General features: G+C 40.3%; 1 protein-coding gene across 2 annotated transcripts in view; it reads right to left on the reverse strand.

Annotated features, from left to right (window-relative positions):
- Positions 1-5,472: 5,472 nt before the first annotated feature.
- The window catches only part of RWDD4 (RWD domain containing 4), a 31,459-nt gene continuing 22,641 nt past the window's right edge, over positions 5,473-14,290 (reverse strand). Inside the window, exons 11-14 of one of the 2 annotated variants that reach the window (XR_012158643.2) lie at positions 11,140-11,529; positions 10,516-10,793; positions 9,077-9,206; positions 5,473-6,613 (exon numbers count right to left, since the gene is read on the reverse strand). The gene's annotated coding sequence lies outside the window, so the exon portion shown is untranslated. Of the gene's footprint in view, positions 6,614-8,775; positions 9,207-10,515; positions 10,794-11,139; positions 11,530-14,290 lie in introns of those variants that run through there. The other variant, XR_012158642.2, reaches the window with a different exon arrangement.

Below are 14,290 nucleotides of genomic sequence, written 5' to 3' on the forward strand. Positions count from 1 at the left end.
ATACGCTTTCCATTTATTGAGCGTGAGGGAGCACATTCAGGTGGTTGCATGGAGGGTGAATATGTAGAGGACACGGAAATGTGCTGTGGTTTCATTTAATTTCCACAGAAACTCATTTTTGACAAACATTCTGGCATCCACTTTGATGGAACCCATGAAAGATTCTGAGTTTGCTAGGACTGTGCTATCAGAGATACAGTTGTGCCCACATCCCTTCTCATACTAAGGTTCTGCTACCTAATGAATAGTGCATTGCCGGTTATAGAGACCCTGTGGCGGAGATAAGTCAACACTCTTCCTATCTTGTTCCTCTTCTCAATTAATTTTTATACTGCAGTCCTACTGGTTGAAATATGAACCTCTTTCTCAGTTTATTCACATACTATTGCAACCATAACTCTAGCTGCTTGTGAGCATTTATTATAACCCACTCTTTCGTTACTTGATCATGTGTTATTTCTGGAATAATTAAATGATACCACAGACTAGAGTTTCTCCTGAGACCCTTGATACTAATGTGTATCTAAGTTAATGCATGATCATGAATTTACACTGGATCATAATGCACATTATCATACTTCAGAAAAGACCTGGCCCTGACTTACCAGCTGCAGAGCTTTTTCTCCTCCTCCATCACATCCCCCACAAATGGCTGATCTCCGGTGACTCACCCCAGCTCCCAGAAGATGATGCTCCCCTATACTAGACCTTGAGAAGGAGAAAGGCAAAGGTAAACCTTAGCCACAGTAAGTCCCAGAATTTGTAGCCTGGGAGCGCCTCTAACAGGCCTTTCAGTTCATCTAAACAGTGCCCTGGTATGCTCTGCCTCATCTGGAAAATGGAGACAGGTGGGGATAGGGAAGGGAATGAGAATTTGATCTAAAATTTTACTTGTAAACTATCTTTAAAAAAGAAGCAGCCTAGCTTGGTGTTACTGTAGAAACCCTTTATGTGGCTGGGGAGACTATAAGGCAATACCCACACTTGAAAGGAAAAACCTCGGCAACATTTAAATCAGGTGAACTATTCTATTTGTCTATTTTTTTAAGTGAAAATTGTACTCCTAGACATAGCTGAGTGATCTGCATATTTTGAGAAATAGACGAGGCAGGCCTTCATGAGGGTGTGCAAAACTTAGAATGATCTTCAGTTTGAATTACCCAACTCAGTGGCACTTCTAAAAAAAAACTCTATGCTTTTGTGTGTGCACTTTTATATGCTTAAGTCCCTAACACTACATTTAACCTGGACTCCATTTGGTATGTATATTTAACAGTGCAGGATAAGATTTTTACACCCGTCACATGAAGACAGTGGGATTGCAGAATTATCACTGAAGGCAGAATTTAACCTGAAGTCCTTGTATCCTCAAAATCTTGTATTCTGTTGAACTGCATTATTTCCACATTCTTTTGGAATTCTTTTAGATCAGAAAATGTACTAATGCATCAAAGAACTGGATGTATTTGCAGCTCTGACATGCTATGTAATGAGCAAACTTTGAACAAAAGTAATCTGTCAACTGACCAAAAACTCATCATCTCCTTTATCCCAATTTGCTCCAGCTTTTGTTAAGGAAAAGCCTGGTTTGCGACTAACCCCAACACAAGAGGATTCTTCACTATAACTTTTCAATACAGCTGGAGCCCAGCATAATGGCAGTAACTCTTACTCTCTATGCTACTTATTTCTTCCCCTCTTATGGGGTCATCTTCATAGACATCACTATGTAACTGACCTGTTGAAGTGGGTGATGACAATTTTCTGAAAGTCATTGCACAGGCGTTCAAGGTAGCAGGCATGGGATCTGTTGCTGATGGGGTTGATTCTATCCTTTTCCTTAGCTAACACTCGTTTCATAGATATTAGTGTGACGAAGCTGTAAAGAAAGAACAGAGCTATAGCAGCTTACTTAACAAATCTTGGAAAGGATCCCAGGATGACTGTTCTCATAATAAAATCATTTCTGGGTTATAAAATGTGCAATAACATTGTCATTGGGTGTGACTTTTTGCCACAAGATATTGCAAGGTTTAAGTTATAACAACCCTGTAAGATAATTTGTACTTTAATGTTTTTATGTTACAGTTTTAGGCTTGTAGAGAGAAATGAGACAAATGAAAGAGAGCCTAAAGATCAGGGAAATGGGAAAGAAGATGCCAGAAGGTGGAAGAAGAGAAATCATCAAGGGGAAGAGTTGAAAGATTAGACAGATAAAGTCAGACTGAAATGAAGGAGTGGGGGCAGAGAGCTGGTAGTGGAGAAGGGAAGAACATAGACAGCATGTTCTTGTTTGATGTTAATTTTGTTTTTAAAACTTGCACAATCCTGTGCAGAGATGGATGCAGAGCAGGAGAAAGCTGGAAAAAGGGCTTAAGAAGAAAACAAAAGGTAAAGAGAAGCCAAAAATAATTATGTGCATGTAATGTTTGTGTTTGCATTTTATTTTTTGACAGATGAATACAAATTGCTTGGTCTGAGAGTTAACTGGCCCCCAAACAAAAATAAATTAGAATTAGTCAACTAAGTTCTTATGCTACAGTTATAGAAAGATGGGTAACCATAGGCCAGATTTTAATACTTCATGGGCTGCTTTTTTGGCCCTCATGGCATGCTTTAAGTGCTTCTGGTACAAGAAATGGATAACAGTAAATGACCATATATTGTTAATTAAATATTTACTGTTACTACTAGTATTAAACATTCAGGTTCAAATTCGCAGCTCACAATGAGCAGCATATTACTCCATGATTAGGCCCATTGATTTCAATAGGACTACTTATGGAATAGGTGAAATCAAGGTGAATTAAGAGTGGTATAATTTGAGATTTATATAGCATCATAATTTTGCACTTTAAGGACTATAAAAAGATATGGCCTCTCCCAGAGAGCCTGCCAGGAATACTGAACATAAAGAGAACAGACAAAACAAGGGGTTAGGGAAAAGAGGGATAAAGGTTAAAATAAATGGGAGTAATATTAGATCGTGAGTGAATCTTAGAAGACTGAGCTGGGGTAAGAAAGAAGTAAATAACACAGGAATGAAGGTCAGTAGGGGATAAGCAAGATGAAAGAAGTGGCTTTGGAGAAGGGATTTGAAGGAAGAGGAGGACACTTGGCTTTCAGGAACAGGGATGTTGTTGCAGATGTAAGGAGCAGTATAAAAAAGCACAAATGGTGAGGGAAAGTGAAGATGAAAAAGCTCTATGGTTTTCATCGTCTTTCCCTGGCCACTGGACTAATGCATGATGTAAAGAGATCCTTTGACATGGTGGTGATAAGAACCAAAATAATGGAAAAGGACTATTAGCATACTCTGGCATGGATGCTGTCTATGAAGTTCTGGTGTGCTTCATACAGTCTTGCATTGACCACCGGTCTCAGTTGGTGGATATCAGTATATTTTGAAGCCTGTTTGCTTGACAGGTAGTATTGTATGTCACTGATGTTTCTCTTGAAGCAATGACAGTGATCTTCTGGAGAGCCCTGGACCTGGAATCCTTGATTAACCTCTTGCTGCAAAACTTACAAAGGGGAAATATGTTCTGATTCTTAATGCATTTTTTTAAACTTAATCTTAGAACGCTTACAAAAATAAATGGCAAGCTGGAAGAATGGCTTAGAGAATATTATAGCTACTAGGACAGCAATAAAGATATGAGCATTGTGTTTTATCAGCATCACAAACCCTGTAGATTCTAATGAGATCTAGTAAACTGTGCTGAATTACACATAATTGTTTGTTTGATTTTATGAATTTTCTATAAATTGCATGGTTAACATAGCAAATGGCAGGGAGAAATCTAGAAGACAATAACACTATGAAAAAGACCTAGAAATGATAGTGGACAGCAAGTCATCCCAGAATTTGCAAAGTGATATGGATGTAATAAAAGGCCTGTGCAATTTTGGGTTGCAAGCTCAAAGGGTTCTTCTTATGGAGCAAGGCAGTAATAGCCTGGCTCCATTTGGTTCCAGGTGTGGTCACACCTGGAATACCGCAACCAATTCTAGAACCTTAACAGAAAGGTATTGACAAACAGGAGGGAGTTCAGAGGAGAGTATCAAAACAGAATGGGGGACTGGAAGGATTGACCTAGGAGGAATGCGGAAGAACTTGGTGCATACAACTTGTCTAAACAATAACCTACAGGAGAAATGATAACAGTCTACAAATATATCAAAGGATATTAATGCCAAAGGTTTAGAGGATTTCAGTGTGGTAAATGGGGAATAATTAAGAGCAAGTATCAAGATGGTGAACATTTAGGCTGAATATAAGGGAAAACTTCCTGACCTGTGATGGCAAGTAACAATGCTCTTGCCAGGGCTTTGGTGATGGTAAGTAAGGTATAATTCCTCCCAAAACACACTTATGCCTGTGGATAACTTCTATTATAGCCTCTTAACTTTAGGGTTTATTTAAATCAAGGAAGCACCTACACACCAGAGATTTTAACTGTTACCCTTTTATTTTATAAGTCCAGTGTTGTATGAAGACAGAAAATCTTCAAGAAAGACTCATGAGACACTAACTTCCCTAGTCAGAAGAAAAAATACCAGTCATAGGATGAGATCTCTATTTTCTTAAGTGTCAGGGCCTCACTCTCTTCGCTGGATTGTGTTCTAACTACATTATATTCTAAGTGAGTCAACTGTTCATGAACATGCTATTTTGTGGAGAGGCTGCCAGACTGAGAATTAAAGTGTTGGGGTATATTCTGAGCATGGGGGAAGTCATTTAACCTCCTTGTTTCTCCATCTGAAAAATAGGGATACCCATCATTTTCCTCCCTTGAAAACAACTTTTTGACTTACCAATGAAAAGTGCTGTATTAGTGCTAAATTATTTTTACACTAATCCTGCAGCAAAAGTCAGATCATCACTCTGTACTTTGCACTGAGTGTTATTAACAGTATTTCACAGTGCATATTTTATTTTGCCTGTCCAAAACCCAGGCTGCTTGCTCTTCTAGTAAAGCCCAAATAATAAGCCTGCAGACGGCATTACATATGCTAATCCAACCATATGCACCAATCCAACCATACATTGAACTGAGACAGGCACTTAGGGTTATTGAGGGAAAGTAATTTAATCTCTTAAGTATTTATGGTGCTCTAATAATCATAAATATCCAGGCACTTACAGGCTTCTGAACCATACTAGGCATGTAGATGTCTGCAGCTCCCACAAGCGATTTGTCCATCCCTACTGACTAGAACAATCTGTTTAATTTGTTTCTCCTAAAAACAGTGTATTGATCACTCTAACTGACACATTTTCTACTTCTGGATTCCAGTCTCACCTGTTTTAAGTAGTGCAGTGGCAGTCTCTTGGCCGAGAGCAACTGGAGCATGTTCCTGAAATATCTCACACAGTTTCTGGAAAGAGCTCAGCCATTTGCTCTTAGCTTGTTGTTTGTGTACAGGATCCTTACTGAAAATATCCTGGTAAAAGGTGCTGTGTGGAAGAATGAGAGACCCCACAGACGCATGAAAGAGAAGAGAAGATGTGTGAAAACTAAGAAGCTGCTCTAAGCTCCAAATGTGATTAGAGAAACAAGCAAGTTAACTTCAGGAGAGGACAGCAGGAGCCTAGTGAATTGAGCATGCTGCTAGGAGTCAGACATTAATTCTAATCCTGACTCTGCCATTGACTTCCTGACTGGGTCTCATTAAGCCTCAGTTACCCCACGTCTGGAACAGGGGATAACAAAATACCTATCTGCCTTCAAGATCTGCAGATGTCAGAATTATTAGCATCATTATTAAGCAATACCTTCTGCTGGTGCATTCTTCCTATAAAGGGAGAAGCGCTGTTCATTTAAACAGTGATAACTTTAGTTCATAGATGATAGTGATCCAGGCAGTTCCATTCAACACTGAGTCTCACCCCCTCTGCAACTCTACAGGCTGAAATGTTTCTTCCATATAGCTGTTTAGAAATGGATCTTTCCATTTATTTTTTTTTCCCCATTGATTCCATTTAAAATGAATGGAGAACAAATGAATCTCTTAAATGGTTTGGAATCTTCTTCTTAGCGTATGCACAACGAGCCTCAGGTGGCATGTGACCAGGATTCATCACTGAATTTAGTCTGCTGGTTTGGAATGAAAAACATTTATATTCTTTAACCAAAGGACTTCCAAAGAGAATTGACAAAATATGAACCTGATGGGTAGAAGCCTCTAAACTCTTGGGTCATAATTTTCATACAGTTTGTACCATTGGTTAAGAAGCTGCAGTTCTTTCTCATATTTCAACTGCAGGTTTATGTTGTATGAGTAGAGATGCATGAGCCAAATCCTGCTCATCTGAAATATTTGATTCTGGTTCTTTATTGAGGTGGGTCTCAACTGTCTTTTCTTTTGATGACTTGTCAGTTCCCAGAAAATTTTGTGTAACACCAGCCTGATGATCCTCTACCTGTTCTATTCTCTCAGTCAGAGCTGCCTCTTTTGATCCACCATGTAGTACACCACTCAGCATATTCTGCTTTGGCTTTATTTCAACCAGTTTTATACTTTCAATTGTGTCTTTAATTGCGTCTAAGTTTTCCTTTGATATGATTTCTGGGATGACAGGATTGTCATGCTTTTATCCAATGAAAACCTGAAAACAGAACAAACAGCCATATAAAGGGGACACAATACAGCCCTGGTATACACTTTGTGCAAAAATCAAGGCATTAAGATTCCACAGGGTGTAACGCAGTGTAGTATTTACCAGTTACCTCAATACACTAGATCTGTAAGATGTGCATTATTCAGAAAGTAAAATAAACAAACAATCCCTAGAAAATATACTAGAAATTAATCATACCCAATTAAACCCAAACTTATAAAAAACGTTTGGTGTCCCAACTCCTGGCACTTCAGCATTTTCAAGTGAGGTAAAACCATGTGGTGATCATTGCTGACACCATCTTTTAGCCCCCATCTTAGGTCCAGAATCCGAAAGTTGTAACCTCTTTCTTTACAGTAATTGTACAGACGAGGGTATGACTTTTCCATTCATGCATTTCTTTCTGCCTTTGAATCTGGCTCAAAAAACAAGCATACTGAGGCTAAATGGTTATATTGGTATAAAATACAGCTTTGCAGCATTTCATGCTACCACAAAGATTTAAATGCGTTAATGGGATAAATATTTCCCAAATAAAAGAGATGTTTAGAGATTATTTCATGGTTTGATATGCTTTTTCATTCATGACCAGATGGTACTACATATAATACAGTCACCATCGGCACACATCTTCCCAATCACATTCTAGCTGTTTTGCTCATAGGGTGTTGTACACTGTAACTAAAGATTTAAACACTCCCAACCCTCTGGATGTTCACAAATTTTGTAAGTAGCTCCTTTCTCTAAAATCGGACTGCCAAACCCCAAGACTTTAGCACCCCTGAATGTTAGGATGAAAAGTTGAAGGCAAATTTTGATCACCATCTCTTTACATGCTGGGAACTGCACTTGCCTGAAGTACACAAACCTCACTGCAGATTTGTTCCTGTGTGCAACCTTTGTAGGGTGGTTTCCCCTCCCATCTTTACATGCATTTTATTATTAGCATCTTCTAAAAACTCTTTTGTCATCTTTTAAACATATAGGTATAAATACCAAAATGCAGAATGCTTGACAGCTGTATTTTTAAAGGGACATGGGAGAATTCACACCCTTTATATAGACAGCCCAAATGCACAGTTACTGGAACCTCCACACCACTGTTAGGAAAAAAGAAATGTAACCAGACTTCTTCTGAAGGGTTGGGTTGGGCACGGCAGATTGGGAGTATTTTCGTGCTGACATCATGTGAAAATTTTAATGTGTGTTTCTTTTTTAATAGACTGACTTGTTCATACTCATTTGACGTTTCACATGCTAGGGCCCTGGAACTCGTATTTAAATGTAAAAGAAGTCTAGTGATGACTGACATTTCCACTAACAAACACCGTTTTTGTTTGTTTGTTTTTGTTTTTGTTTTTGTTTTTTTGCCTAAATGATGTCTATTTGGATGGCAAGTCTTTCAGGGCAGGTACCTGTCTGTCTTCCCACGTGCCATCCCATTTTACATGTGCATAGCACTTCATACGTTCAGAGCACTGTACAAACAATAACACATTAACCCAGGAGGTAGACAGGTAGGTACATATTATTATTCTTACTTTACAGATGGGGAAACGGAGACAATAAATGCAGCAACTTGCTGTAGGCCAAACAGTGAGTCAAAGGCAGTCAGATTTAGAACAACCTCCTGACTCCCAGTCTTATGCTCTTTCCCCCAAACTAGATTTCCTAGCAAAATTGTGGGCACTATATAAATAGTGAATAATAATAATTAGCCCAGATGTGATACATGATGGTCCAGGAATCTCAGGGTGTGGGAGTGTCTGTGGTGGGAATGGGGCTGGTTTCTAATCGCTCTACCTTGATAACCTCTAGAAATGTAGACCATAAAGACTTTCTTTCCAGCTGAATATGGTATATTGATGTGTCCCCTAAACATAGTCCTGTCTGTGTCACTATCAGGAGGGTCCCGTTGTTTATCTTCTCCCAGATTAGCAGGCACCTCCCAGCTCCTCAGTAACAAAGGAGTAGAAGGTTTCAGAGTAGCAGCCATGTTACTCTGTATTCTCAAAAAGAAAAGGAGTACTTGTGGCACCTTAGAGACTAACCAATTTATTTGAGCATAAGCTTTCGTGAGCTACAGCTCACTTCATCGGATGGCATCACAAAAGCTTATGCTCAAATAAATTGGTTAGTCTCTAAGGTGCCACTAGTACTCCTTTTCTTTTTTTAAAGGAGTAGAAGACTTTGTTTTTTCAGCCCTGCTCGCAGACGGGGGCTCAACTGAACTGTACTTTGTGATGAGGATTCACTGTCGACAAGTCTGTCTCCTCCATTATCCTGACTGGAATGCTCATTTTCAGCTAAAGCAACAGTTTCTAACAAAGCACTCTTCAATGAGTCTGTCATCGCTCTGTTGTCTCCCTTGTCATCACTAATCTTAGGGCTCTTCAAGCAAGGTATTTCATCTGTTCTCAGTGTTGGTAGGACCCAAATATTTACATTTACCCTTCTCTTTATTGCTGTCATGTGCCTTTTGAAGAATAACTCCTCTTCTGATAAACAGGTTTTATCTGTCTGTGGAAATCCATCTGAAAGTGCACTGGAATTTGCATGCATCTGCAGTTTTTTCTTTGGACTGAAGAGAAATAAAATTTTCACATAAGAAACCTTACTGCAGCACCATGTCAAAATATGTACAGATTAGGGCCAAATACTGCAACACAAATTCACACACAATTGTCACCAACTTCAGTGGGAGTTACATATCTGTATGGACTGCAGGGGGTGAACTAGTGGCCCAGTGGTAGAGTTCAGCATTGTCATGTGAAAGACCTAAATTTGAGTGTTCGTCTCTTGTGGGAGTGGCGCAGACAGCACATCAAACCTATGTGCCAAAGGGAGGGCCTTGTGTTGCTAAATGGAAAACCCTCTAGACTCTCCCATTTTACTTATTGTCTCTTACTACATCAAATGTAAGCTCCTGTTCCTCATCTGCAGGGTTCTACATAATCTTCCCCGCACCAGAATAGTTGTTTTCCTTTCCTTCTGCTTCCCATGTCATTTCCTACACTTTTCCCCAATCAGCTTGCCTTTCTCTCCTCTTAGAGTCATAGAGTTTAAGACTAGAAGGCCTCCTTTGTAACCTCCTTTATATCAGAGGCCACCAATATCTCCCAGCACCTGCATGTTAAACCCAGCAACTGACATTAGACCAAAGTGTTACAGTCCACAGGAGACTGAACCATTACGTGCCACAGCTAGAGCCTGGCAGACATGCCAACTCTCGCAAATTGATCGTGAAAGACACGATTTCTAAGTAAAATTAAGTCTGACTCATGATCTTGTGATAGAACTCTCAAATGTCAGGATTAGGGCTGTCAAACAATTAAAATAATTAATCATGATTAATCACAGTTTTAATCGCACTATTAAACAAGAATAGAATACCAATTTAAATTTATTATAAATATTTTTGGATGCTTTTCTACATTTTCAAATATATTGATTTCAATTACAACACAGAATACGAAGTGTAGAGTGCTCACTTTACATATTATTTTTGATTATTTTGTGCTTTCTCCTCTTCCACATCTCTTTTCCATACTCACTGGTATTAATCCTGTTAATCCCTCCTTGTATGGAAGAATGCAATGATATCAATAATTTGCCCACAAAGCATGGGAGGGAAGAAAAAGATACTGAGAAAATGCCCTGCCCAAGGACCTGTTGGAAAACTCCCTTCACTACATGGGATGGGGGAGATCAAAAGAGCCGCAGCTGATGACCTCATTCCCTACATACACTTTTTGGGCTTCCATCATTCCCCAACAGAATCAGATGCAGCATGTCTTCATTTGAAACCTTACTGACACACATTTAAAGTACAGCTCTACTTGTAAGTCTATGGCTGGACAATTGGTTTGATGTTTTTCACTGATTCTTACCCTCAGAGTAAAAGCCTCTGTATTTCCCAAGGCAGCTCGACTTTCATCCTCAAGTGCTGCCTGATGTCCAACAGACTGCTTTAGCCTTCAAGCAAGGCGATGCTCCAAATGATGCTAGAAACATGCATAAGAGATGAAATAGCAAACTTTAATTTTCAGCTATTCCAAGCAATCTGAAAACAAGGGAAGTTAATACATACCTTTAAATGGGACTTCACTTGTATGTCCGTTTCTCCACTTATTTTTGTACTGGGTACATGCCAATGCCAATATTGTCTCTAGATATCACAAACAAAAATTAAGAGGTTCCTTAACTGTACATTTACACTTAATCCAGAAAGTTCTGTTGTTGTTTTTTAAGAAAAAACTTGAGAGGGTATATCCATAGCTAAAACCAAAAAAAGTCAATGAGTTAAATTCAAACGCTAGTTCAAGCCTCCTTCTGAATAGTCACAATGTAAAGGTAATTTCTGAAGATTTGTAATAAGGTATCAGCTTTGACAAATGATCTTAAAATGATGATAATTGAGCCATTCCTGAGAAACCCATTTCTCAGATAAGAATATACAGGACTGCTAGATACCTAACACATATTAAGGGCCAAATCCTGATTGCCTTACTTACATGAATAGTTCCACTGCCATCAATATAAAGACTAGCATGAATAAGTGAACTACAGTATGGTTCACACTTCCTCTGGGGCTCACAATCTCCAGACTGAGAGCTCTTGATCTACAGTAATGGAAATATTTACATTAGTTAGGGCCCAGTCTTGCTTGCTTTACTCTACTTTCTATTGCTTAATTGTGTTATTAGTTGGTACATTTCTTGAAATTCTACGATTTTAAATTGAGCAAGGAAGAAAACACATTCCTGCAGTTAAAATGTTTTCATTGTCTTTATTCAATATTTTTTGGAAATACTTTAGATTTGTTTCCATAACTCAAGAAGTTAACTCACCCCAGCGCACTTAGAGCTGACAGCTTTGTACAGAGATTGCTGGGAACATGAAATCTGTGGAGAGAAGAACAATTCCTGAAGGGTTTTGGATGATGTCTGGCTGTTTAAATTACTGTGCTGCTGAAAATACAGAGAAACTTTTTATTAAAAATTTAAAATTTTTCTCCAGACTTAAATTTTAGGGACACGATTTGGTTCACTGAGTTTGAATAAACTGTTATTATGGACCTTCTACTAAAGTAATAATTTCAGAGTATAACACAATTTGTCTTTACAGTTTGTAGAGTACCAAATGCGAGGTATATACCAAAGCAACATGCATTTACGAACAGCAGGCAGGGGTTAAACTGATGGAGAAAAAGTAGAGGTTCTCTTCAAAGCTCTGTCTACAACCAAACTCTACCTACCAGAGATACTACAGTGTGACACCACAATGAAACAAGTTGAAAAGTGATTGTTTAAATTGAGTGATTGGTATATCATCTCTCTCATTTATTTGTAGAGGAAAGCAGCTTTGTAATGTCTGATTACATATATCAGGGATGGCCAAACTTACTGACCCTCTGAGCTGCATACGATAATCTTCAGAAGTTCAAGAGCTGGGTCCACCTGCTGGGGCTCAGGGCTTCAGCCCTGCAGGGCACACTTGCTGGGGATTGGGGTTTCAGCCCTGCTCCTGCTGAAGCCCCGAGCTCCAGCAGGTGCCTCCCGCAGGGCTGAAGGCCCAAGACCCCCCTCCTCGCAAGGCAGAAGCCCCTAACCCCATCACCCTGCCAGAGGGCAGAAGCCCTGAGGTCCCCACCCCCAGACTGGTGGGTAGAAAATGAGAGGGGGCTCCGAGAGCTGCACTTTAACTGTAGAAGAGCCACTAGTGGTTCGCAAACTGCAGTTTGGCCACCCCTGACATATATGATGTGGTGTACAAACTCCCACAAGGCCCAGAAGGGGATTAATGACAGTCTGTGTGATCAATCAGCTATACCTGCGGGGAGGGGAGGGGGGGTGTCAAGCTTGGAGGGAGGAATTAAAAGGGCTGAATAGGGCTCAGCTAGGGGCTAGTCAGGAAGGAGAGCAGATGGCTGGTGCTCTCTCTCTGTGAGAGACACCTGGCTGGAGTCAGGGAGCTGAGCTGGATGGCTAGCAGACAGAATCTCCCTGAAGGAAAGGTAAACCTGCAATGGGGAGCACCACACAGTTGTGAAACAAAGCTGGGGAGCGTCTGCCCAGGGTTCTCTATGCTGGCAGAGAGGCCTTCAGGGAGCAGGAAGAATTCTGCAGGTTCAGGGACTGCCCTGTGAGGGAAATGAATGGCTCAATGTGCCAAGGAGCTCTGCCATGAGCCTAGGAAATATAGTGGTCCAGGGAGGCAGCAATGGGTCTGTACAGACAAACCTTGACTGCCTAATCAACGGTCCCTGGACCAGAACCCAAAGGTGAGGAAGGGGTGGGATCATATGGGTATGTTTACATTACAGCTGGGCCTGAGCTTCCCAGCCCAGGTCAGCAGGCCCATGGTAGCATGTGTGGGGCAAATTAATGCACCAAAAATAGCAGCGTGGACATTCTGGATTGGCCCCTCTAGCCTAGGGGGTTGGTGGGCTTGACTGCCCAAGCTGCAATGGCCACAGTGCTATTTTTAGCACATAAGCTTGAGCCACATCTACACTAGTACGAGTTTGTCTACCTGTGCTGGGACGCTCACTCCCAGTGGCAGTGTCTACATACCCAAAGTGACCTGGCCAGTGAGGCACAAGAAAAACCAGACCACCACAGCGGGCACCAATGGAGGTGAGCTTATTATGCCTGCCCAGCCACAAGAGGGCATATCAGCTGGTGAGTCACATTTTATACTCAAAAGAGCTGATCTTTCAGTGATCTGGGCCAGTGTTTAGGCTGCTACTCTGGAATTTGTGTGACCTTGGGTTCAATTCTTGCTCCCCCACAGATTGCTTGTATGGGCTAGTCACTTAACCTGTCAGTGCCTCAGTTCTCCATTTGAAAAATGAGGCTAACAGTACTTCCTTACCTCACAGGGATATCATGATGATAAATGCATTAAAGACTGTCTGTGAAGCACTCAGAGACTATGGTAACAGGGGACATAAGTACCAATGACCGATTTTAACTGAATGAGCCAAATTCCTTACTCAAGGCAAATACACAGTGTTAGGATATAGATATTCAGGCCTGTCTGCAAAGGCCTGTACTTTAAGAATTTAGGTGTATTCTTATCACTTGGCTAGTTAGAGATATAAAAGAAAGAATCAAAATCACTGTCCGCCAGTGTACGGTCCTTCTCTTACTGTGACAGTCTGAGGCCCTGTTCTTAGGCTAAGGCCTTTGGCTAAGCAGCAGAGGCAGCCATAAGCTGGGAAGTGACCGGTCACATTCCAAACTAGTCACATTGAAAGAAGGTGCTATTGGGCTGTTAGGAATACAGTCCTCTCCTGATAGTGCCTATCACCTCCAGAGAAAGGGAAGTGCCTAGAAGATGTAAAAGGAAATTTAGGTTGATAGTTTTCTGTCTGGTAAGAACTCACTTATCAATAGACACAGCTGGGAAACCCTTATGTCTTTATAGATGTAGCTGTGAAATCCTCACTTCTGTATTGTTTTGTCATTATAGTTCCCACTTTGCTATTGGTTATTGGCATGGTCTCTGTCTGGCTCTGTGATTGTTTCTGTCTGCTGTATAATTAATTTTTCTGAGTGTAAACTAATGAAGGTGGTGGGATATAATTGGTTAGCTAATCATGTTACAGTATGTTAGGATTGGTTAGTTAAATTTCAGTAGAATGATTGGTTAAGGTATAGC

Source organism: Lepidochelys kempii, chromosome 4 (assembly GCF_965140285.1).
Source record: "Lepidochelys kempii isolate rLepKem1 chromosome 4, rLepKem1.hap1, whole genome shotgun sequence".
In the NCBI taxonomy this organism is placed as follows: domain Eukaryota; kingdom Metazoa; phylum Chordata; order Testudines; family Cheloniidae; genus Lepidochelys; species Lepidochelys kempii.